The 24,466-nt window shown below is 43.4% G+C and overlaps 1 non-coding gene across 1 annotated transcript; it reads left to right on the top strand.

Annotated features, from left to right (window-relative positions):
- The first annotated feature begins 20,743 nt into the window (after window positions 1-20,743).
- On the top strand, window positions 20,744-20,850 carry LOC138755966 (U6 spliceosomal RNA). The gene has a single exon (XR_011352662.1). It is a non-coding gene; the product is annotated as a U6 spliceosomal RNA (small nuclear RNA).
- The last annotated feature ends 3,616 nt before the right edge of the window (window positions 20,851-24,466 follow it).

The following is a 24,466-nucleotide window of genomic DNA, read 5'->3' as shown; positions in this document are numbered from 1 at the left end:
TGTGAGTGGGTGTGTAGGGGTGTGTGTGTGTAGGTGTGTGGGTGTGGGTGAGTGTGTGTGTAGGTGTGTGGGTGAGTGTGGTGGTGTGTGTGTGTGGGTGTATGTGGGGGTGTGAGTGGGTGTGTAGGGGTGGGTGTGTGTGGATGTGTGTGTGTGTGGGTGTATGTGGGGGTGTGAGTGGGTGTGTAGGGGTGGGTGTGTGTGGATGTGTGTGTTGGTGTGGGTGAGTGTGGTGGTGTGTGGGTATGTGTGTGTGTGGAGATGTGTGTATGTGTGGGTGTATGTGGCAGAGTGAGTGGGTGTGTAGGAGTGGGTGTGTGTGTGTTTGGGTGTGTGTGTGTGTGTGGGTGTATGTGGGGGTGTGAGTGGGTGTGTAGGGGTGTGTGTGTGTAGGTGTGTGGGTGTGGGTGAGTGTGGTGGTGTGTGTGTGTGGGTGTATGTGGGGGTGTGAATGGGTGTGTGTGGATGTGTGTGTGGGTGTGGGTGAGTGTGGTGGTGTGTGGGTATGTGTGTGTGTGGAGATGTGTGTATGTGTGGGTGTATGTGGCAGAGTGAGTGGGTGTGTAGGGGTGGGTGTGTGTGGATGTGTGTGTGTGTGTAGGTGTTTGGGTGTGGGTAAGTGTGGTGGTGTGTGGGTATGTGTGTGTGTGGATGTGTGTATATGTGTGTGGATGTTTGTGTAGGGGTGGGTGTGTGTGGATGTGTGTGTGTGGATGTGTGTTGGTTTGTGTGAGTGTGGATGTGTGTGGATGTATGGATGTGTGTGTATGTGTGTGGGGGTGGGGTGTGTGGGGGTGTGTGTGGGTGTGGGTGAATGTGGTGGTGTGTGGGTGTGTGTGTGTGCATGTGGATGTGTGTGCAAGTGTGTGGGTGTGTGTGTCGGTGTGTGAGTAGGTGTGTGTGGATGTGTGTTGGTTTGTGTGAGTGTGGATGTGTGTGGGTGTATGGATGTGTGTGTATGTTTGTGTGGGTGTGTGAATGTGAGTGTGTGGGTGTGTGTTTGGATAGGTGTGTGTATGTGTGTGTGAGTGTGTGGGTGTATGTGTATGGGTGTGTGTGGATAGGTGTGTGTGTGTGTGAGTGTGTGGGTGTGTGGGTGTGTGTGGATAGGTGTGTATGTGTGTGTGTGTGTGAGAGTGTGTGGGTGTGTGGGTGTATGTGTATGGGTGTGTGGGTGTGTGTGGATAGGTGTGTGTGTGTGTGCGTATCGCTATGTATATAACATCGTTTTGGTGTACGTTGTATCTGTATGTGTACACTCACATCTGGAGATTCACTATTTTATCGGGTTGTATGTAGAATCAGATAACAACAAAGTTGAACTTGAAGTTAAGTGGGACTTTGGAGGTCCATGAATATTGTGGTGATACATGAATGAGGAGTCAGGAAATGAGAAGTTTATGGAATAATAACTCAGGCATGACTGGATAAAAATTGAGCAGAATCCCTGGTTAGGTATTTGTGAAGAAACAATTAACTTTATGTCTTGACATTCTCCATTGAGACCGCATTAATATCGACCTCTCTCATTTCCATTAACCCCCCCCTCCCCCATGTCTCTCTCTTTCCCTGTCCCTCTGTCTCCCTTCCTCCAGCTCCCCATCCCTTTCCTTTCCTTCTCCTATCAGAGAGCTCCCCTTCTTAGCCCTCTTCCCTTCCCCCTATCACTTCTTAGCTTCGTTCTCTTCTACCTTCCCACCTGTATCCATCGATTACCTCTTACCTGCTGGACTGTGCTACTTCCACTGCCCCTTTCTCCTATCGCTCCTCTCTTCCTTTCCCCTCCCCTACCTTTATATTCAGGTGCCTGTCTTTTTTTTCCCTTATACCTGTGTAATGTGATCGATAGTACTCAGAGACTTGTGTGGAGCAGAAACACTTTTATTAGCTTTTAATGCAGTGAACTTGAATTCACTATCTATGATCATCAGTCCCGATATAAATCATGTGTTCTCACGTTACCTCCAATTTACCTGAAGACCATTGTAGATACCGGCCATTAATTGTATCGGGACTGATGATCATAGATAGTGAATTCAAGTTCACTGCATTCATCCCTTCCTCAGAAGAGAACCTGTGGGTGAAAACTGAGACCACATTCAGCAACACGAGCTTTTTACAATTATTTACAAGTTGAGTCTGTCTGGGAGCCTGGTTATTCTGGTCGAGTGCCTTAGCACTGGTGGACTTTGCTCTTCCAGAACTTCCTGTGCCTCCTGTGGATCTTGGATACTGGGACTCAAAGGGGGACTTGAGGTTCAGGATGCAATGGTTGCGTGGTTTGAACCATGTCTTCTATTGTGGGCATTGGAACCTCAGTTCCTGAAGGTGCCAGGTCTCTGATTGTGACGGTGTCCTCTCTTCCTTCCGAGTATGCCACATAGGCATACATTGGGTTTGCGTGTAGTAGGTTCACTCTCTCAACCAGAGTGTCCGTTTTGCTTCTCCTCACGTGCATTTTCAGCTGGACAGGTCCTAGTATTGTTAGCCATGCTGGAAAAATGATCCCTGATGTGGATTTCCTCAGGAATGCAAACATTAGTGTAGTGTGCGTCGAAAGAACCAAAGACTTGTTAATCCAAAACAAGGCTTTTATTAACTAAAAAACTGGAGCATATCACAAGTAGGTCGACCAGTCCAGAATGACCTGATCTGGCTAGGAGCAATCGTTTAAGACCTGCCAGTAGGCATGGCTACACTCTCAGCTAATCACAGGCATCCTACACTACTATCTGTACATATACACATTGGTGATAGAACCTGTACTATCACAATTAGTTTGTGAGGAGTCTCACTGGTCGCAGAGCAAAATGTGGTGGGCAGAACCTCTTGCCAGCGTGTCTGGAAGGCCTTTAGACCGGAGAGCTAATTTCACAGCTTTCCATACAGTTGGGCTCTCTTTTTCAACTTGTCCGTTCCCCTGGGGGTTGTAGCTAGTCTTCCTGCTTGAGGCAAAGCCTCTCATGACCAGGTACTGGTGTAGCTCTTCGCCCATAAATGATGAGTCCCGGTCGCTATGAATATAGCTGGGAGACCCAAACATGGTGAAAATGGAGTTCAGAGCTCTGATGATTGTGATGGTGGAGGTGTCTGGGCAGGGGATGGTGAACAGAAAACACGAGTACTCATCAATAACATTTAAAAAAGTACACATTTCTATTGGTGGAAGGAAGGAGCCTCTTGAAATCGACGGGGCAGGAAGCTTTATTCAGGTGCACTTTGTCAGGGCAGTAGAAGTGCGCTTTGCACTTAGTGCAGACCTGGCATGACCCGGTCATCTCCCTGATGTCTTCAATAGAGAAGGGCAGATTGTGTACATTGACGAAGTGGGTCATGTGGGTGATGCCCAGGTGGCAGAGCTCGTCATGAAGTGACCGCAACTGGCTGGTGTGTGCAGCAGCACAGATTCCTTGGGATAGGACATCTGGAAGCTCATTGAGCATATCTGGCCTGTACACTCTCTCATAGTTATAGGTGGAGAGTTCGATCCTCCACCTCACATTTTGTCATTCTTTATTTTACCACGATTTGTATTATTGTACATAAATGCTACAGATCGCTACAGTAAGCAGAGTGAATTTCCTGCTGGCCAGGAAGTGCCTCCAATGCCTGATGGCCTCCACAATGGGTCTTGGCCTTGCAGGGTGTGGTAAAAGAAAGCTACCAGCCTGGCTTCCTGTTTAAGGGTCACGACCAGAGTTATATTGGAGGCATCACTCTCCACGTGTTATGGTGCACTTTCGTCCACCGCATGCATGGAGATGTGTGCGATATAGCTCTTGATGTAGCTAAAAGCTGCCTGGGCTTCGGCAAATAATGGAAAGGAGGTGGATTTTAAGAGGGGGCAGACCTTTTCAGCGTAATGAGGTACCCACTGGGTGTAATATGAGAAACCCAGGGACCTCCTTAAAGCTTTCATGGTTCTTGGGATTGAGAGGTCTATGAGGGGGCACATACGCTCAGAGTCTAGGCCAATGACACCGCTCTCCACCACATAGCCCAGTATAGCTAGAAGTTAGTCCTGAACACGCACTTACTGACATTGTATGTGAGGTTCATAGATCTGGCTGTGTGGAGAAACTTCTGGAGATTGGTGTCACGGTCCTCCAGGTTGTGTCCGCAAATGGTGACATTGTCAAGATGGGGAAGGTAGCCCTAAGCCCATACTTGTCTATCATGTCATCTATCTACCTCTGGAAGACCGAGACCCCTCCCTCCAAAAGGGACCCTCCGGAACTGATAAAGCCATCCATCTGCCTCAAATGCAGTGTAGGGACGGTCCTCAGAACAGATCAGTGGCTGGTGATATGCAGCCTTCAGGCTGATGGCCGAATAGACCCAGTACTGCGCAATTTCATTCACCATGTCCGAGATTCAGGGGAAAGGGTATGTGTCCAGGAACATGAAGCGATTAATAGTTTGGCTATAGTCAATCATTAGCCTGGGCTTTTCTCCCCATCTCACGACTTCCACCTGGGCTCTCCACGGGCTGTTTCTAGGTTCAATGATTTTTTATTTGAGCAGCTGCTGCATTTTGGCTCTAATAAATTCTCGGTCCCTGCATAGTATCACCTGCTCTTAGTGGCTATTGGCTTACAGTCGGGGGTTAGATTCTGAAATAAGGCGGGGGTGGGGGGGGTGGTGGGGATGGTTTGATATTTAGCGTAGAGAGACTGCATGTAGTGTCTGGGTTTTGGGATCTTCTGTTCTGCACCATGATTGGGGAGAGTGGGCCTGAGAACTCCATGGTCATGCTTTTAAGTGAACATAGGAAGTCTAGGCCCAGTTACACAGAAGCATACAAATCCTCTAATACATACAGTCAAAGCTTACAAAAATCACCCCCTTTTACAGTTACATGCACAGTACAATATTCCTGAATAGTCGCCGAATATGATTGCAACGCTAGATAAATACAGTAGTCTATTGGGTAAATCTTTAATTTGCACTGCCAAGCAGTAGAAGAGTTTATAAAGCTCTCAGTTGAGCCAGTTTCTATTAAGCAATCCGTCAGATGACTGTTTACCCTCACCTCCATCATCGAGTTGTTCAGCTGGTGGGGTTTTGCCTGGTTGAAGACAACTGATGCCAGCACTCCAGAGGCTGCATCGGTCTCCCTGTTGTTTTGATTTGAGGAGTGGCAAGATGGCCACGAATCCCACCATTGCTTCACTTCCAGATTTCTTCGATGCTTCACTTCCAGTAGCGTTTTCCGCCACAATGCGCAGCAAGATGGCTGTGGTGAGCAGCATGGAGAGACAATGACTCTGCATTTCTGGGCTTGAGCACGGGGTGCATGGTGGCTTGGGGTTTGCGTATCTGGTCACCTTCTTGGGGTTCCTCTTGGCCTGACAGACTTTTGCCCAGGGTCCTGATTACCACATCCTGAACACACAGAATCCTTTGTGGGGCATCTGGCCCGGGGGTGTTTGGTATGTCTACAGAAGTAGCATCCCTGGTTGCATGTGGCTGCCATAGTTGGTACTGGGAACAGCGAGAGAGAGAGGTCGTCTGCTCCCAGTTGTGCCTGTTCCAGAGATTTCTCCAAATCGAGGGTACTGGCAAGGCCCTTCTTCACTAACTTTAGCAGTCGCTGCCTCATGTACCTCGATCTCACTCCTCCCATGAGTATATTGCAGACTTGCTCTTCTTCTCTCACCCGGGCTGAGAGCGCTTGATAGTGGTACTTTCTTGTCAGTACCCACAGTTCCAGAACATAGTAGTCCAGCAATTCACCTGGTTGTCTCACTAGCACATTGTTCTGAGGCCTTGTAATGGGCCTTCAGCCCTTCAATGGCCATCTTGTACGTCGCTCAGTCCCTGATGACTGTGTATCCCTTGGGACAGACTTGGGAGAGGAGGGCCGATCTCTGGAGGCTTTTGGAGTGGAAGATTTCGTAGGTGTCTGTTAGGTAAGACTGGAAACACTCCAAGCAGTAGGTGAATTCTTTCGGGGCCTCTGGGGTCAGAGGGTCAACCTGAAAGATGCCTGGCTTCAACAGGGCTTCCATCCAGTTTCCAAAAGTAAGCTAATAAAATTGTAACATGATTGATAGTCCTCAGAGACTTGTATGGACCACAAATACGCTTTTATTAGCCTTCAATTAACGGCCGGTATCTACAATGATCTTCAGATGAGACGGAAAAACAGGGTTTATATAAGGACCGATGGGGGTGAAACCAAGATGAGGGGCCAGTCGTCTAATCTACCCATAGTCAGTAAATTCCAGTTCACTGCAACCTGATGAAGGGCCCAGGCCTGAAATATTGATTTGAGTAATACTATACACTATTTGACCTGTTGGCTTATTCCAGCATTGTGAAATATTGACTGCTTTTTACTTCTTATGGATGTTGCATGACCTGCTGAGTTTCTCCAGCATTTTGTGTCACAACATAAAAGATGAGTGAATTCAATTCCAGAGTTCATTCGGTGTTGTGATGTGGGGAACGTGGTCCATATTTGTATACAGCATGATTGTACAGACCGCATTGTAATAATTAACCATCTTAGATTCTAAGACACGAGGGCATAACTAAAGCTGATGGTGGGGGGGGAGGGGGGGAGGGTGAGGGAGGTGGAATTTGGAAGGGATGTGAGGGGACAGCCCTTCACACAGAGGGTGGTGGGCCCATGGAACAAGCTGCCAATCAAAGACAAGAAAATGAGAAGGAAGCGGTTTCAGGGAAGTCAGTGTAGCCACTGGATGGATAGGTTTGCTCTGAAAGCCAGCACAGACTTGATGGACTGAACAGTTTCCTTTCAGAGAATCACAGCAGGGAAACAGGGCCACAGGCCCAGCTCATTCATGCAGAATAATGTGCCCTTCTGCTTTAGACCCATTGCCTCCACAAGGCTCAGACCCCTCCAATCGCCTCCCATCCAGGGAATTTCCCAAGTTCTTCTTAAAGGAAGCCAACGTCCATGCCACCACCACTTTGTCTGGCAGTTCATTCCATGTGCCCACCATCCTCTGAGTGAACTGCTTCGTCACATCCCTTCTAAATCCTAACCCCTCACCTCTCATCTTAGATTTTCCCATTTGAAGAAACAGACCATCACTATTCACCATATCTATGTCCTTCATGATTTTATAGACCTTGGTAAATTCCCCTCTCAACCTTGTACACTCTAAGGAAAACAAGCCTAGTTTTTCCAGTCTCTCACAATAACTCAACTTCCCTAATCCTGGCAACAACTTTTCAATTTTATAATATCCTTCCTGTAGCTGGGCAACAGCTGCCTCATGTACCTCGATCTACAGCCTTCATTCTTCTGTTCAGGTCCTTCTTTGCACAGCAGTGAAGCAGCTTCTGATGAGATGACCAGGCAAGGGGCCAGCTCCAGCCCATCAATAGCCTAGAGCATAGTGTCACCTCCATGTTCTCCTTGGTTGAGATTGACCCAACATAAGTGCTTAACAGTGGTCCACCCCAAGACCTCCTCGATGTCTCTGAGGCACACAGACCCCACACATAGAATCCAGAAGCCCTTTGACACAAGAAGACACAGCAGCTAAATGTGAAAATCGACAGGACACTACTTATGCAAAGACGATTGAATTCCAAGGTTGGAAGGTTACGATTTATTTGATTTATTGGTGAGTCCTCATCTCCGTATTTAAGGAAAGATGTTAATCCATTGGCAGCAGTTTGGGATTTACTGGACTGTGATTAGAATTGGTGAATTGTCTCATGAAGTAGTTCAGATTGGCTAAGGTCGTGTCCACTGGAGTTCAGGCAGCGTGGTTGCACACGACTATTACATTGGGAACCTAGTAGGTTGGAATCTGCCGTGGTCAGTAATGAGTTTGAATGTTGTCCCTCCCAGGTGCTCCGGTTTTCTCACCCGCCAAAAAAACATGGGGTTGATAAATTAATTGGGTGTAAGTGGGCAGCAAGGGTTTAATGGGCTGGAAGGGTGTGTGGTGTCAACAAAACTTTTTAAAAAAGAATCCGAGGGAACTCAAATGAAATGTATAAAATCCTGATGGTCCTGATGGATCGGCACAGAAGCGTCCCCTTGTGTGAGAAGCCCACACTAGAGGCCGTTGTTTAAAGATGAATGAGTTGTCCATTGAAAACAAAGTTCTCATGATTTTTTTTCCTCTCTCAGAGAGATGCTTGTCTCTGGACACTGCACGGCAGACCAGAACAGGGAGCCGTCACCTCAGAAAGAGCATCAGGTAGTTAATCTTCAGGTAAAACACAATGCTGGAGAAACACAGCAGATCAAACAGTGTACTTTATATAGCAAAGATAAAGATGCATAAGCAACGTTTCTTGGTTGAGTTCTTTGTCGAGGTATGATGCAATCAATGAATCATACCTTGATGAAGGGCTCAGGCCTGAAACTTTGATTGTGTATCTTTTATGTTTTTTACACAGCTGCTGCATTCTGGGAAATTATTCCCAAATTCCTGGAACACAGTTTGGTTTGGTTTTTTTTCCAAACTTTATTTATTGAAAAGTTATTGGTAAACATACAAAAGACACTTCACAACAAAATTTTTATATATATGAAAATAAAGAGAAATAAAAGAAACCACACCCCGCCCATCCCTTCAGCCAGCTCTCTTAACGACAACCAAAAAAATATATATAAAAAAAACTAAAAAAAGAATAAAATAAATCAAAGTACCTCTAAATATTATATTCCAAATATAATGGCCACTTATTAACAAAAAAAGAATAATTATCATGCAAAACATAAGTAATTTTATCCATAACAATACAAGCTTTCATTTCGTTATGCCATCGCATTATACTAATTACTGTCTTATCCTTCCATGTACTAGCTATACATTTTCGAGCTCAGACAACGCTAAATATACAAATGCGATTTGAAATTTATCCAACCCCAATCCCTTTAAAGGAATCACATAACCCATTAAAAAAACAGATGGATCTAATGGTAATTTCATCTTATACAATTTTTCCAAAATTGACTTAATTTCTTCCCAAAATGGTTGTACATACATACAAGATAAAACAGCATGTAAAAAAGTTCCAACATACGTATCGCATCTAAAACAGGAATCTGAATTACTAAAGCCATATTTTTTCAATTTCTCAGGAGTTAAATATAACTGATGCAAAAAATTACAATTAACCATTCCGTATCGTGCATTTGTCGATCTAATAACACGATCATGACACATATCCATCCAGTAATCTTCAGGAAAAACGAAAGTTAAATCATTTTCCTATTTAAACTTAGATTTCTCCCATTCCGACTAGTCCATATTATCTTGTAATACTTGATAAATAACAGAAATATAACCCTTTGTAGGTATAGAAGAAATCAAAGGCTCAAACTCCGACAATACAGGTAAAACCATCTCTCTACCATACATTTTTTTTTAACCAGTGACCGAAGTTGATAATAAACAAATAAAGAAACTTCAGCAATATCAAACTGCTCTTTCAATTGAGTAAAAGAAAGAAATTGACCTTCTACAAAACAATCCTGCAATATTTTTATACCCTTAAAATCCCAATTCTTTAAATGACTCTTAAACAATGAAAAAGGAATAAGCTGATTATTATATAATGGCATTAAAATAGATAATTTACCTTTTGATCCTATAGTCTTATTATTTTTTGTCCATAACATCAATAGATGTTTTAATATTGGCACATTATGCTCTCATAATAAATCTATATTCCACCAAAATTTAAATTGATGTACTGCAGTTTCAGAAATACATACCATCTCAACTTTAGCCCAACTTGGAGATTGATCCAAATCCATCAAACCACTAATAAATTTAAGTTGGGCTGCCTCATAATAATTCTGAAAATGAGGTAATTGCAATCCAAAGTACTTGCATACTTCGAAGTAAGCTTATTTAATGCTACTCTTGGTAATTTACCTTTCCATAAAAATACCCTAGTAGCTTTATTTCAAACCTGGAAAAAGTTCCTTGTAAGAAAAGACGGTATTGATTGAAACAAATATTGAATACGTGGAAAAATATTCATTTTAATACAATTAACCCAGCCAATTAAAGTTAACGGAAGGTCCTTCCACTTAATTAAGTCTGCTTTTATCTTTTTCAACAATGGAACATAATTTAATTAATATAAACATTGATACTCAGTATTCACAATTATTTCTAAATATTTAATTTTATCTGTCCATTTCAAATTAATAACATTTTTATAAACTGAATAATCTCCTTCACCTACCAGTAAAATTTCACTTTTATCTCAATTAACTTTATACCCAGATAATGATCCATACTGTAATAAACATTCCCATAAATGCAGCAAAGATTGTTCCGGATTTGTTAAGTATATCAAAACATCATCTGCAAATAAATTAATCTTATACTCTTCATCCAAAACTCTCATCCCTTGTATCTGCTCATTTTGCTGTATTAATTGAGCTAACGGTTCAATGACCACCGCAAATAGGGCTGGTGACAATGGACAACCCTGTCGAGTAGAACGTGTTAATTTAAAAGATGACAAAATCTGTCCATTTGTCACCACCCTAGCAGTCGGGTTTGTATATAAAGCTTTAACATAGCAAATTAAAAAAAGGGCCAAATTTAAAAATTTCCAAGACCTTAAATAAAAATTCCATTCGACCCTATCAAAAGGTTTTTCCGCATCAAGTGCAACCACCATTGGATGGTTGGGCTGCCGTCAGTATGCATTGGTCAAACTAATTAGTCAAAGAATATTATCCAAAGCATGTCTATTTTATTTAAAACCTGTTTGATCCACATGTATTAATTTAGGTAAATAGCTAGCAAGCCAATTTGCTAACAACTTAGCTATTATTTTATAGTCCACATTCAATTAAAAAATAGGCCTATATGAAGACACCTTTAAAGGATTTCCATCTTTCTTTGGAATTACAGTAATTAAAGTACTAGAACAAGATTCTGGTAACTCATAATGTTGAGTCACTTGTTGTAATACCTCCCCAAACACCGAAGGTAAATCTTCACGAAAAACTTTATAAAATTCCACCGAAAACCCGTCATCTCCTGGTGACTTACCATTAGGCATTTCCTTCATAGCGGTCTTAATTTCTAGATCTGTGAATGGAGCTTCCAAATCTATAATATCCTCTTCATCTAATGCTGGTAACTTTAATGTAGATAAAAAAAGAATCAATAGATCCATTATCCTGTTTCCCCTCAGAAGTATATAATTTTTTATAAAATGAATAAAACTGTTTATTGATTTCCTGAGGTTTTTAGGTAACTGTTGAATTCTTTTTAACAGCATTAATAACCCTTGAAGTCTGCTTCTTCTTTAATTGCCACGCAAGTACTTTATGCGCCTTCTCACCCCACTCATAATATCATTGTTTGGTTCGATTAAGTAAACATTCAAATCGATAAGTCTGTAACGTATTATATCACAATTTCAATCTAGTCAAAGCTATCTTCTGATCTTCTGTTATTCCCTTCTGAAATTCCTTCTCCAATTCATCAATCTGCTTTTCTAATTTAATACTTTCATCCATATACCCTTTCTTAACTTTAGTAGCATAACTAATTATTTGTCCTCTTAAATAAGCCTTTAGCACATCCCATACTACAAATCTACTTTGAGCAGAGTTAACATTTTCCGTTAAGAAAAATTCAATCTGTTTCTTAACAAAAGCAACAAACTCAGGTTTTTTCAACAACATTGTATTAAACCTCCATCTATAAGATGGATGTAACACCTCTGAACTTGCAAAAGAAAAAATAATAAAGAATGATCAGTTATTATTCTACTTTTATAATCTGCCTGCAATACCTTTCCCTGTAAATGTGCCGATATTAAAAAAATCTATTCTAGAAAAGGAATCATGCCTAGAAGAATAAAAAGAAAAATCTTTCTCTGTAGGATTCATCCTTCTCCAAATATCTACCAAATTTAAGACTTTCATTAAAGCCCCAATTTGTATCGCCATCTTTGATTTTTTGATACATTTTGGGGATTTATCCATTATGGATCCAAAACATAATTAAAATCTTCCCCAACTAAAATATTTTCATTAGCTTGACTTAATAACAAAAAAGTGTCTGAAATAAAACATTCATCATCTACATTAGGTGCATAGATATTGAGTAAAGTCCAGAGTTCATTAAAAATGTTACAATCCACTTTTAAAACCCTCCCAGCATTCCCCTCTACAGTCTGTAACTCAAAAGATAAATTATTATGAACTAAAATCGCAACATCTTTTGCCTTAGAGTTAAATGAAGAAAAAAAAACATGACTAACCCAAACTCTTTTCAATTTCAAATATTATTTTTTAGTCAAAATGTGTTTCTTGTAAAAAAGCAATATCAATTTTCATTTTCTTAATATAAGCTAAAACTCTCTTTCGCTTAATTGTATTATTTAATTCCTGAACATTAAAAGTTGCAAATTTCAAACTAGACATTTTAATAAACTATCAAGTTAAGCATGTAATATAAAAAAATGGTCTCCTGTTAATAAACAAAAATCTACTCTCCCTCCCCTAATATTATAAAAAAGTTAATATGAAAAGGAATACAATTAATTCTTCCCAAAATAGAGAAAAAAAACCCCAAAGGTAGTAATTCCCTAAAAAACTGGGTGTGGATCACTCCACCAGTGGCAGATGACTATAAAAGATATCAGAGCCATCCACCTCCCCCCAGCCAGATATACAATATATATAATAATGTAATTCAACATTATTAATATATTCAGTCCTGGGAACTCCAGTCCCAAAGATTGATTTGTATCCTCAACTTCAAAGCCTCCTTCTTCACATCTTTCCCATTCTTCCTGTTCTTTCCATTCTGTCCATTTCCATGTCTATTGGCACTTCTTTTAGATGATGACGGTGAAATTCTTCCCTGACCATGTAGATCCGGTAACGAATTAGCGAAAACCAATGCATCGTGATCATTCTCAAAAAATTGAGACTGATAATTGCCATAAAAAACCTTCAACACTGCAGGGTATCGAAAAGTAAATCCACATCATTTCTGCCACACCCCACCCCCGGCCGAATCAAACTCATGTTGACGTTTGACAATTTCCTGACCCAAATCAACACAGAAAAAAACTCCATTATTCCGAATCATCACCGGGGCCCAACCCTGCCCCACCCCCTGCATTGTCAACTGCAAAATCACCTCTCCATCCTGACAATTCAAGCACTGAACCAACACCGCTCGTGACAGTTGACCTGGCAATGGACCCCCCCAATGCTCCCCGTGCCCCCCCCCCCCAGCACCAAGCCACCCGGAAAGAACTCTTTTCCCAACATCCCAGGGACCCAATCCTCAAAAATCTTTATTGGATCCGCACCGTCCATATCCCACGGAAGGCCCATAACTTCCACATCACCCCTCCGGCCCTGAACCTCCAACGAGTCAAGCCTTTTTAATAATTCTCTCCTCCGAATTCCCCAATCCATGAACGAATCCCCCACCCTTTCCATTTCTTCTTTACTACGCCGAACCTGCTCTCTACATTCAGAAAAATCTGCCCCAAATTCTCCAAAATTCTCCTGCACCACATCCACCCAAGGCACCTACCAGCATCTCTCCCAAGCATAGACAAATCCCCAGACACTGCAGACCGCACCTCAGTCATTTGATGAGACACAGGATGCACACAACAAGGAATCCCCTTCAACACAGAAAAAACAGAGTCCAGTCCGGACTCCAGCACCACACACCGAGACCCACCATACCCAAGCCCCCCCCGCCACTCCCGTGAACCAGCTGCACAAGGCAAGTCCTCCTCCTGGTCCCCTGCCGCCAAGACCCTCCCCGTGGGGCTGTGGGCCCAGACACCCAGCCCCCCCCACAGCCCACATGCGACCCAACAGACCCCAGACCCCGGAAACACTGCGCACGCCCAGTAGAGCAAGGGGCCATGAAGGGGCGGTCCCCAGTGACCCCCGTGCACCCCTGACTCCCCCATTGGCAGCGTGGGCCCAAGGGCCCCCTGCTCCATCGGATCAGCCGTGCGCCTGACCCCGCGAACGCATGGGTTGTCGGTTGACCTCTCCAACAAGCCGGCGCCATCTTGCGGGGAGAAGACTGGCACCGGCGCAATACTCAACCTGGCCGGAGCTCCCTGTGGCTCGGAGGCTCCCGACGGCATCCCCACTGCTCCAGCTGGACAGGCAGGTCCCAGCTCACCAGCGCTCTTAAAAAGTAGTTCTTTCTGTAGTTGAACCCCAGGCTTTTCAATATTAGTCGCCATTATAGACAACTGATACACTCAAAAACAGAAACAAATCGTTTATATACCTAAATTAAAATTTAAACATGGGTACTTCAAAAAACTGGCTGGGGAGGATTAGGACTGCATGTCCATCCACTACGCCATCTTGCCACGCCCCTCTGGAACGCACTTTGTGTAAAAAGATTGGAACGGAAATGAGTGACTCATTCCCGTTCTGAAAATTTACCTGCGACACCTCTAGACATTATTGCAGACTGCCTGCAGTCTAAACTGAACTGCAGGCTGTCTGCAACAATGGTCTAATGAATCGCATGAATTTGCAAGTCCCAGCTCTTGATCTACCACACTTCCGATATTCAATGTAAACTTGCGTAAGGATTCGGAGTTTTGGTCATTCATGTGTGACTGGCCACTCCGGAAGGTAGGAAAATAATTTTGAATGGAAAAAAACCCATAAATTCTATGTAAAAAACATATTTATCTTTGCTATATGCAGTACACTGTTTGACCTGCTGAGCTTCTCCAACATTGTGTTTGTACTTCAATCACGGTGTCTGCAGACGTTCATGTTTTATTTCCAGTTAATCTTGATCACCAGTCCCAACATAATGGAGAAAATGTGGTGCCAGTGCCAATTAGTAATGAGGCTACCCAGAAACAATGTGATAATGGCCTGATTCTAGAGATAAGAATCACGTGCAGGCTGTCTGTGTCTGTGTACTTGGGCACATACATGCGTGCACGTTTGTGTGTTTGTGTATTGAACCAATGACACTAAATGATAATTGTGTGCATCTGTGTGCAAGTATGCGTTTGGTGTGTGTATTTACATATGAATATGCTCATGAATGAGAAAAGATGTGTTCCACACATGACCTAGTGCCGATGTGAGTGGATGAACATGTGGGGATATGTGTGTGTGTGTGTGTGTGTGTGTGTGTGTGTGTGTGTGTGTGTGTATAGGTATATGTGTATATGTGTGTATGTGTGTGTGCATGTGTGTGTATGTATATGTGTGTGTATTTATGTGTGTGCATGTATGTGTATGTGTGTGTATGTGTTTGTGCATATATGTGTTTGTATGTATGTGTGTATGTACATGTGTGTTTGTGTGTGTGCATGTGTGTATGTACATGTGTGTGTATGTACATATGTGTATGTGTGCGCGCACACATGCATGTGTGTGTGTGTGTGTGTGGGGGTTTATTTGATGGTGTGTAGTAAAACCTTCAGTAACTGAAACATTCAAACCTTGTGCACATTGTGAATCGTCATCCCCAATTACATTCTAATCTACAGATAGATTTCTGAAATGTAGCAGGTTGAGTAAGTCAGTTGCATTGATATGCCTGTCTGTTTTAAAATGAGACAACATGTTCTCATTTACCAACTTATTTTCCACTGTTGTCATGTCACTTCTAGGTTTTACAAGCATTAGTATTATGAATACTGGGTGAGTAACATGTTGGAACATTACGTTAAACCTTTGGGAGATTTAAGTACTTGGTTGAAATCCAAACATGTGCGGGAAACCTTCCTCATATCATAACCAGCAGTGCTTTTCCAATGGATGGGGGATCTTGATGCAACTATCGGGATTAACTCAGGGTTTGGAGAGCTACTCGAACAGTGGGGATAGGGGAAGTCAGTGAAGAATGGTGCTATTGTAGAGGGGAGATCTCTGCTCTCCTGCCAGATCTGTGCATACTCATCCATAATCGAATTTTCAGACAAAGGAACGACTTGCCCGCTGTGTGGAAAATAAACCTCTGCCCTGCCCCAAAATGCAAGATGATGTCATGGCTTTTCCTTTATGAGAGTCTCTCCAGGTGCAAAAAATCATGAAAGGAATTGGAGTCTTTTTCCTAGACTATGGTTGTCCAGAGCACATAGGTTCGGTGAAGGGTGGGAGATTTAACTACAAACTGAGTGGTGACTTTTGTACACTGAGAGTAGTGGCTGTATGGAATGGGCTTCTGGAGGAATGGTTGAGGCAGGTACTTTAGCAATGTTTAAGATGAATACCTGGATAGGCTGGGTTTCGAGGGCCAATCGCAGGCAAGTGTTCCTGGTGTGGGTGAGACATTTTCCTCGGAATGGGCAAGCTGGGCTGATGGGCCTGCTTCCATTCTGTGTGACTCGATCATTCTGACTCCTGCAAAGAGGGCCAACCTCCAATTGAGGAGGAGGCAAATGTGTTTTTAATTACTTTTCCTTTTATTGTGAACTTCTTGGCTAACTTCCTGCTATTATTAAAGCAAACTTCCTGTAATCTTTATCATTTCACCACCCCCCCAAGCTATTCCAAGTGAATTATGGACTCCAGGTTGGGAACCATATATATGCACTCCCGGCCACATTTCAATATTTCAAACAGTGGACCACACGACAGGCGACTTATTTCACGTCCCCAGGGTAGATTTTCTTCCACACCACAGAGATGCGCAGGTTGGTGAGCTAATTAGCCACTGCATGTTGTCCCTGATGTGTGAGCGAGTCGAGAGGTTGATGGGAATATGGGGAGAATATAATGAGTAAGATTGGTGGGTTGTGTGAATTCACGGTCTGATTATGATTCAAGGGTTACATAGATAGAACAGAGAACATTGCAGTGCAGTACAAGCCCTTTATATTGTGCTGACCAATATAAACCTAATCAGCAATCCAAACCAGTGGTTTCAAACTGCCCCCCGAACTCACATTTCACTTTAAGTATTCCCTATGCCTGAGGTGCTCTGTGATTAGTAAGGGATTGCTTAATGTGATATGTGGGTGGGAAGAAAAAATTTGAAAACCGTTGTTTTAATCGTATCTAATTGACTTGTTCTGTGCACGGTTTCATAACTCCAAAGGAAATGGGCCAGAGACAATTTTTCTCAAGCAAAATATTTCAGTAACAGTCTAAAGCAGTGGTTCTCAACCTTCCCTTCCCACTTTAAGCAATCCCTTACCAATCACAGAGCTCATGGCATGGGAATTGCTTAAGGTGGAGAATGAGTTTAGGGGAAATTTGAAAACCACTGATCTAAACCTTCCCTCCTTCACACCTACTCTCTGTGTAAAAAAAAATCTCTGATGTCTCCCCTAAACTTTCCTTAAACAGATGCCCTCTGGTATTGGTATTGAGAGGGCTGTCCATCCTGTCTAGGATGTGGGGATGGGCTAGAATCACCATCCAGAGAGTTAGTGTGGTGGGGGGGTGGGGATGGAGGTGTTGTCAGTCTTCACTCTCCTGCAGCACCTGCTGAATCAGGGAAGAGAGGGACACTCATACATCCAGTTATTGATGTGGTTGTCCATCTGTGCCACTCAGACAAATTACTCTCAGTAACTAATGTGTGCACAACACGGATTAGGAATGGAATGCTTTTCACTGGTGGGGTTAAATTAGGGGGTAGGTTGGGTTTGTGGTCCAGGAGGCAATAGTCTGGGAATTAGAGTTAGATCCTTCAGGGAGGGAGTCACACACACAGTGAGGGGAATAAATCTGCAGATCCTTTGAAAGAGATTGTTCATCTTAAATCTGAGGCCTGGTGGCTTTGGAAAGCAGAAATATTAGAGAAAATGGGATAAAGGTCAGTATATACTCACAGTTCAGCCACGGTCTCACAGAATGCTAGAACAGGCTCAGGGACTGAATGACTTCTCTTGTCCCTATCCAGAAATTATGGCTTCTTGTCCATCCCAAAGGCTTCTTAAAACTTCAGTCCATGTGGGGTCAATTTTGCAGGCTTGATTTTTGACATTTAAGAAAAATTTGGTTAGGTGCGTGGATGGGAGGGGTATGGAGGTAAATGGTCCAGGAGCAGGTCATTGGGACGAGGTAGAATAATAGTTCAACATGGACTAGATGGGCCAAAGGGACTGTTTCTGTGCTGCAGCGTTTCATGGTTCTATGGCTCTTGAGTGAGTACTGCATTGTCTTATGACCGACAGAGGTAGATAATAAGAGGTAGAGATAAAGCAAGCAGCCTGGCCCTTTCTCCTGGGATGACACTGGCTAATACCAGAGTGGATGAAAGTTTAGGGGAGATGTCAGAGGTGGTGGCTATCTGGAATGTATTTCTGGGGATAGTGATGGAGGCTCATACAATGGGACATACATAAGACAGTAAAATTGAGGATTATGGTCATGGGGGCAGGGGAAGATTATTGTTGAATGTTTATATAGGTCAGCACCACATCGAGGGCCAAAGGGCCTGTACTGTAATGTTCTTTGTATAAATTGGTGTTTCAAACCCTTGTGGCTATCTTGTATGTGATTTCTCCCTGAGCTGACCGCAGTCATTAAAAGAAGCAATCTGGTCCATGATTGACAAGTTCTGAAGTTCATTTGGTTGAGGAGTACCTTTGGGGTGTCACGGGGCCACAAAATACATGGCGAACACGTGTTTCTGTACCTTCTGTCATGAGCAGGGAATGGGAAGTTGAAGCAGCAGTTAGAGCTATTGCCTCACAGTTCCAGAGAGGTGGGTTTGATCCCAAACGCCACGTGGAGTTTGCACATTCTCCCCACAATCACATGGGTTTAGCTCCCCCAATTGCTCCGCTTTCCTCCCACATTCCTAACGCGTGCAGTTTGGTGGAATTGGGAGATGTTTTAGGGGTCTGCGAGAGAGTATGGGTCACAGGGAAATGCAGGAGATGGAATTGCTCTAAGAGCCAGCATCAACTCGATGGCTGAATGGCCTTCTTTTATGTTGTAAGACAACATGAAAAATAACATCAGAATATTTCTGGAGCTCCTTTGTGCTTATCCAGTGTTGACAGAATGGAAAAGATTTGCAATGACATTGATTAATTAGGAAGGCTGTAGATGGTTTGCATTAGGGTTGAACTTCATGTTATTTTTACTGGGTTTAATTCTGCACTTCAAAATCTTGTTAAGAGTTTCCACAAAAAGAGGTTCCAGTTTCCTCAACCAGTCTGTCCTGCTGTACAACACTGAAGGGTCTCTCTCTCTCAATGAAGTCTTGAAAACATAGAACAGCTGCCCAGCTGTCAGGAGGTTCCCCTCCATGGAGACCATTGTCGATGATCAAACATCAGGGCACCACCTGAGGCAACAGCTTCTTGAAGAACTCAGACCTGGCCCAATGCTCACGGTCTACCGGCAGCAGTGACCCCCCCCCTTCCCTCTTTTACATCACTGACAGATGGACAGCCTGCAACAGCACAGAGTACTGGAGGAGTAAGAACATCAGAAATAGGAGCAGGAGTCAGCCATCTGACTCATTGAGCCTACTGACCTATTCAATAAGACCATGGCTGATCTGGCCGTGGACTCAGCTCCACTTATCTGCCTGGTTCCCCATCATTCTTAACTTGCCTACTATGCAAAACACTGTCTCAATGTATATTTAATGAGGCAGTCTTTGGGTTCTGGGAGAAGATTCCTCCTTATTTCTGTCCTACATGTTCTCCCCTGAATCTTGAGGCTCTGTCCCCTGGTTCTTGCCTCACTTTCCAGTGGAAGCAACTTTCCAGATTCTAACTTGCCTATACTCTCCATGATTTCAATGAGATCCTCTCCTCTTCATCCAGATTCCAGTGGGTATAGTCCAAAATGCGGGCCAGGCAGCATCCATGGAAGGCAATAGATAGTCAATGTTTTGGGCTGTAAACCATCATCAGGAGTAATAAGAGAAGGGGAGAAGCCTGAGTAAAAGGGAGGGTGGGTGGAAAGAGAGGACCAGTCCTGGCAGGTGATAGGTAATCCAGGTAGTTGGGTGGGGGGGGGGGGGGGGGTGGGGAGCAAGAAACGGAAAAGAAAGTAAGAAGAAAGGATGTGACAGGAGGAAGAGACAATGGGATGAGGAAGGTACACCCTGATAGGAAGAAGGGTTGGAGTGTGGGAGGAAAGAAGGTGTAGGTGAAGGGCAGATTGAAAGAGTCGAGGAAGGGGAGGAGAAGGAGACATTGCCCACACAACCAATGTCTGTATCCTTCTGCAGATTCTCTGCACAATTTGCTTTTCCACTCAAGTTAGTGTTAGTGTCATCAGCAAATTTAGATACGCTACACTTGCTCCCCTCTTCCAACTTGTTCACGCATATTGTGATTGGTTGAGGGCCCAATACTGACCCCTGTGACACTCCACTCACCACTGATTGCCAAACACAGAGACTCCCTTTTTTCCCAACCCTCTACCTTCTATTGGTTAACTAATCCTCTGTCCACAAAAATACAGTACTTCCAACTCCCTGCATCTGTATCATAACAATGGATATTTCACACACCTTATCAAACGCCTTCTGAAAATCCATGTATACAACATCCACCTGTTCTATCCACTACACTTGTTAAATACTCAAAAAACTTCTGTAAGTTTGTTAAACATGACCTGCCCTTCCTGAATCCATGCTGTGTCTGCCTGATGGAACAATTTCTATCCAGATGTTATTGCATTCTACCTTTTGCATCCTTCTTCATTCCAGGGCTGTTAAATTCCCAAACCAGGCTACGATGCAACCAGTCAGTGTACTTTCCACAATGCACCTGTAGACGTTTGATAGAGTATTCAGTGACATGCCAAACCACCTCAGACTTCTTTGAAAGTGTGCTCGCTTCGGCAACACATATACTAAAATTGGAACAATACAGAGAATATTAGCATGGCACCTGTGCAAGGATGACACGCAAATTCGTGAAGTGTTCCATAATTTTAAAAAAGAAACAAAAAAAAAGACTTCTTTGAAAGTATAGGCATTGGTGTGGTCTCTTCATGGTTGTCTTGATATGCTGGCTCCAGGAGAAATCTGAAATACAGTCTCCCAGGAACTAACCCTCTCCACCTCTGTTCCAACAATGCAGACAGGTGCATGGTCCCTTGTCCTCTCCTCCCTAAAATCAGCAATACGATCCTTGGTCTTGTTGGCGTTGAGGACAAGACGGTTGTTCTGGCCCCACCCGACCAGATTCCCAATCTCCATCCTGTATTCTGACTCATTGTTATCAGTTATTCAGCTAACAACTGGAAAAGATGATGGGGATAGCCAGGGTGTCCCGATGGCAGAGTTAATGAGTGTCCAGGGTGGTGGAATGGCTACTGATCAAGTAAATTGAACAAAAAAGCTTGCAGTTGCTGGAGTCAAGTGCAAACATGCTGGAGAAACACTGCAAGTCACACAGCATCCATAGGAAGTAAATGTTAACCAATGTTTTGGGCCTGAGTCCTTCGCCAGCTAGGTTACTTTGTTCCGGAGAGTGCCAAACTTGGGGGGGAGGGTTGTTGAAGCTGTGCTCCTCCATGTAAGTGGAAGAGTGTTCCCTCGCATGCCTCATTTATGCCCTGCCCAGGAGTGTGAGGGTTTCTTACAGCGATAATATGGATAATAAAATCACAAAATACCTGATAGGTTAGGCAGCTTCTATAGAGAGAGTAGAAGTTATTCTGACTCAGAATACCTGTGGCTATTTTGCCCACTTTGTGGGCAGTGGATCCAATAGCGCAGGTCTCTGGACCCCCTCCACATCGCAGCCCATCCCTGCCAATGCTGGTATTAGAAGCCTCGAACTGTGGACACTTGTTCCCACACCAGGAATGAACCCACAACCCTCTGATTCAGGGACACCATCCAATCTGATCGGTGCCCTCCCTTTCATTGATGAGACCAAACACAGAGTGGGCAACCACTGCACTGACCACCTGTGCTTTGTCTGTGAGTTCATGCTGAAGTTTTCAGTACCCCTCCTCCCATTCCCACACAGGCCTCAACCTTTGCCAGAGTGAAGCCAAACGCAAACTCGAGGATCAACACATCATATTCCTTCTGGGTATTCCAAAACCTAATGGTGTGGATACTGAAGTTTCCAATTTCAGGTCACCATCATCCCCGATCCAGTTCCCCCTTTTGCATTTGTCCTTTAACTGCTCCAAGTACTTGCTTGTACTCGCATTATTTGTCATACACTTCTTTATATTTGATTAAAGTTAACACCAACTCACTCCCCTCCCAAAGACCTCTCCCGCTTAAACCTGTCTCTCCACCTCTCCCACCTTCATAGTGACTATCTCCTCGACCCCTTTCCCCTTCCTTCCCCTTTTCAACACGATACATCCCCCTCCCATCCTATCCTCGATCAGGCATCCAACCTGAAACGTTGACTGACCATTTCTATCCATGCATGCTGTTTGACCTGATGTGTTCCTACAGCTCCACTTTCCTTGCTCAAGATTCAACCACCTTGTGTTTCCCTTCTGACATCTTCCATTTTGCCATTGCCCCTTCTTACATTTGGAAGCTCTGGCTGCTACAAGCCCAGTGTCAGGTGAGAGTTGTGACCCCCTATCATCCATCACACTGAATTTTTGACCTAATACCATCAGGAAGGAAGTACAGGAGCATCAAAATCAGGACTTCTAGGTTGGGAAGTAGCTTCTTCCCACAGACTGTGAGATTGATGAATGGTATTCTGTAACCTTAGGTCTCTTACAAATGAAATGAATACCCCTCTCACCTCCTTCTCCTCTCTCTCCCCTTCCCCTCTCCCACCCTTCCCCTCTTTTGATATATATTTATTTTATGTTATATCTTTATAATATATGTGTTGTTTGTGTATGTGTGTTGTTACAAGCCAAAACCCAGCAGCAATAGATATTCATCAAGACAAATGGTTACTTAAACAAAAGTTGCTTTTAATTATCTTTAAACATGAAAATAGAATCAAACTTTAACTTATCACTATTGATTTACTTAATCTAACTTAACCCCCTTTGAATTCTAAGCGCACATGTGCGTAATGTTTGTGTAAGTTCAGAAAAGTTCTTTGGTTCACAGTCCAATCTCACTTCTCATTCCTCCAAATTCACTGGTTGCAGGCAATTCATATACTGTGCTTAGAATTAAACATTTATAAAGTTCACCAGGCTTTGGTTTTCAAAAGGTAAATGGTTACTGCTCAGGAAGGTTCTTGTCGGTTTTCAGAGAGAGATTTGTTGTTTCAGGACATTCACAACTGATGTACTTTCATCAGTTACCTCAAAGTCTTGCTGTTGAAACTTGCCCCGTCAGAGTTTTCCAGATGATAATCTCTTTCTTTCAGGTTATTACAGAGTTCCTTATTCAAATGAAACATTAGACAGCCTCTTGCATGAACCACAAGGGCTTTGACCAGGCCGCCTTCCAGTCGGGCTTGCCAGCTTGTCCTGCTCCAGTCCCAGCTACTTCTGCTGGCTGTAACACTGTCAAGTGATCTGTGTGTGTGTCTCTCTCTCTCTCTCTCTCTCTCTCTCTCTGAGAGAAAGCCTGTTTGACTCTCTCTGCTTTCAAAACCACATGACCCTCTTACAAAAGCAAGTTCTCCTTCAGACAGCAGTGGCTCCAGCATTCTCTTTCATCTGTTGCCTTTAGTAAACAACAATCCATTAGTAAAATCTCTTGAGCACTTTTCAAAGTTCTTGCAAAAGCTACGAGAAGCCACTATATATAACATTAGCATTTTAAATAAGATCTGTTTTAAAGTGTTTGTATGTGACCTACTCAAACAAACCTTCCCCAATTTATCTCCCAAAAACATATCTATATACTCTGTCACAGTGTGAACATGTAGAAGAAACACATGTTTTTTAACACAGCCGCTGTGTTCTGGGAAATTATTTCTAAATTCCCGGAACGCAGTCTGTGTAAAAAGATCAGAATGGAAATGACTGATTCATTTCCATTCCAAAATTTTTCCTGCGGCACCCCTAGACATTATTGGGGACCACCTGCAGTCTGAACTGAACTGTAGGTTAGCAGCAATGGGCTAATGAATACGACATAATGGGTGACATCGACCTACATCCAGCCAACAAAAGTGCTGCACATCAGGTATTTAGTCTAAACATGCCGTGATATCGTGCACAGGTAGTTCTGTCTGAATGGTCACTCCAGAAGGTAAGTGTGAAAACTGACAATGGAAAAATTACATTATTTATATGTAAAAATACATAACTGTTTCATCATATTGTATATGTAATATCAGGTCACTGGTCTGAGTGCTACTGGTACCACGTAACCCAGTACTACCTGTCGCATGGCAGATAGTTGGCAACTAAACCGACTTCCCCACCAGGCTTGCCTGGTGTGGAGGGTGATTAGACATCCTGCAGGATGAGAAATAAGACTTGTCAAAGGGCAGACGAACCCTTTGCTGGGTTAACAGCCAACTAGCAAGCACATGCCGTGGAAAGGGCATCCCTTGCAATGAAGCTTGGTCTGGCCATTAACTGCAACAGAACTTCCCCCAGCTGTCTTGGACCTCACCATGCCACTAGATCTGGGAGGGGATGCCGAGAGGG

This window comes from Narcine bancroftii, chromosome 2, assembly GCF_036971445.1.
Source record: "Narcine bancroftii isolate sNarBan1 chromosome 2, sNarBan1.hap1, whole genome shotgun sequence".
In the NCBI taxonomy this organism is placed as follows: Eukaryota; Metazoa; Chordata; class Chondrichthyes; order Torpediniformes; family Narcinidae; genus Narcine; species Narcine bancroftii.
Note: the sequence above shows the minus strand (reverse complement) of the source record. Positions and strands in the feature narration are given on the sequence as shown.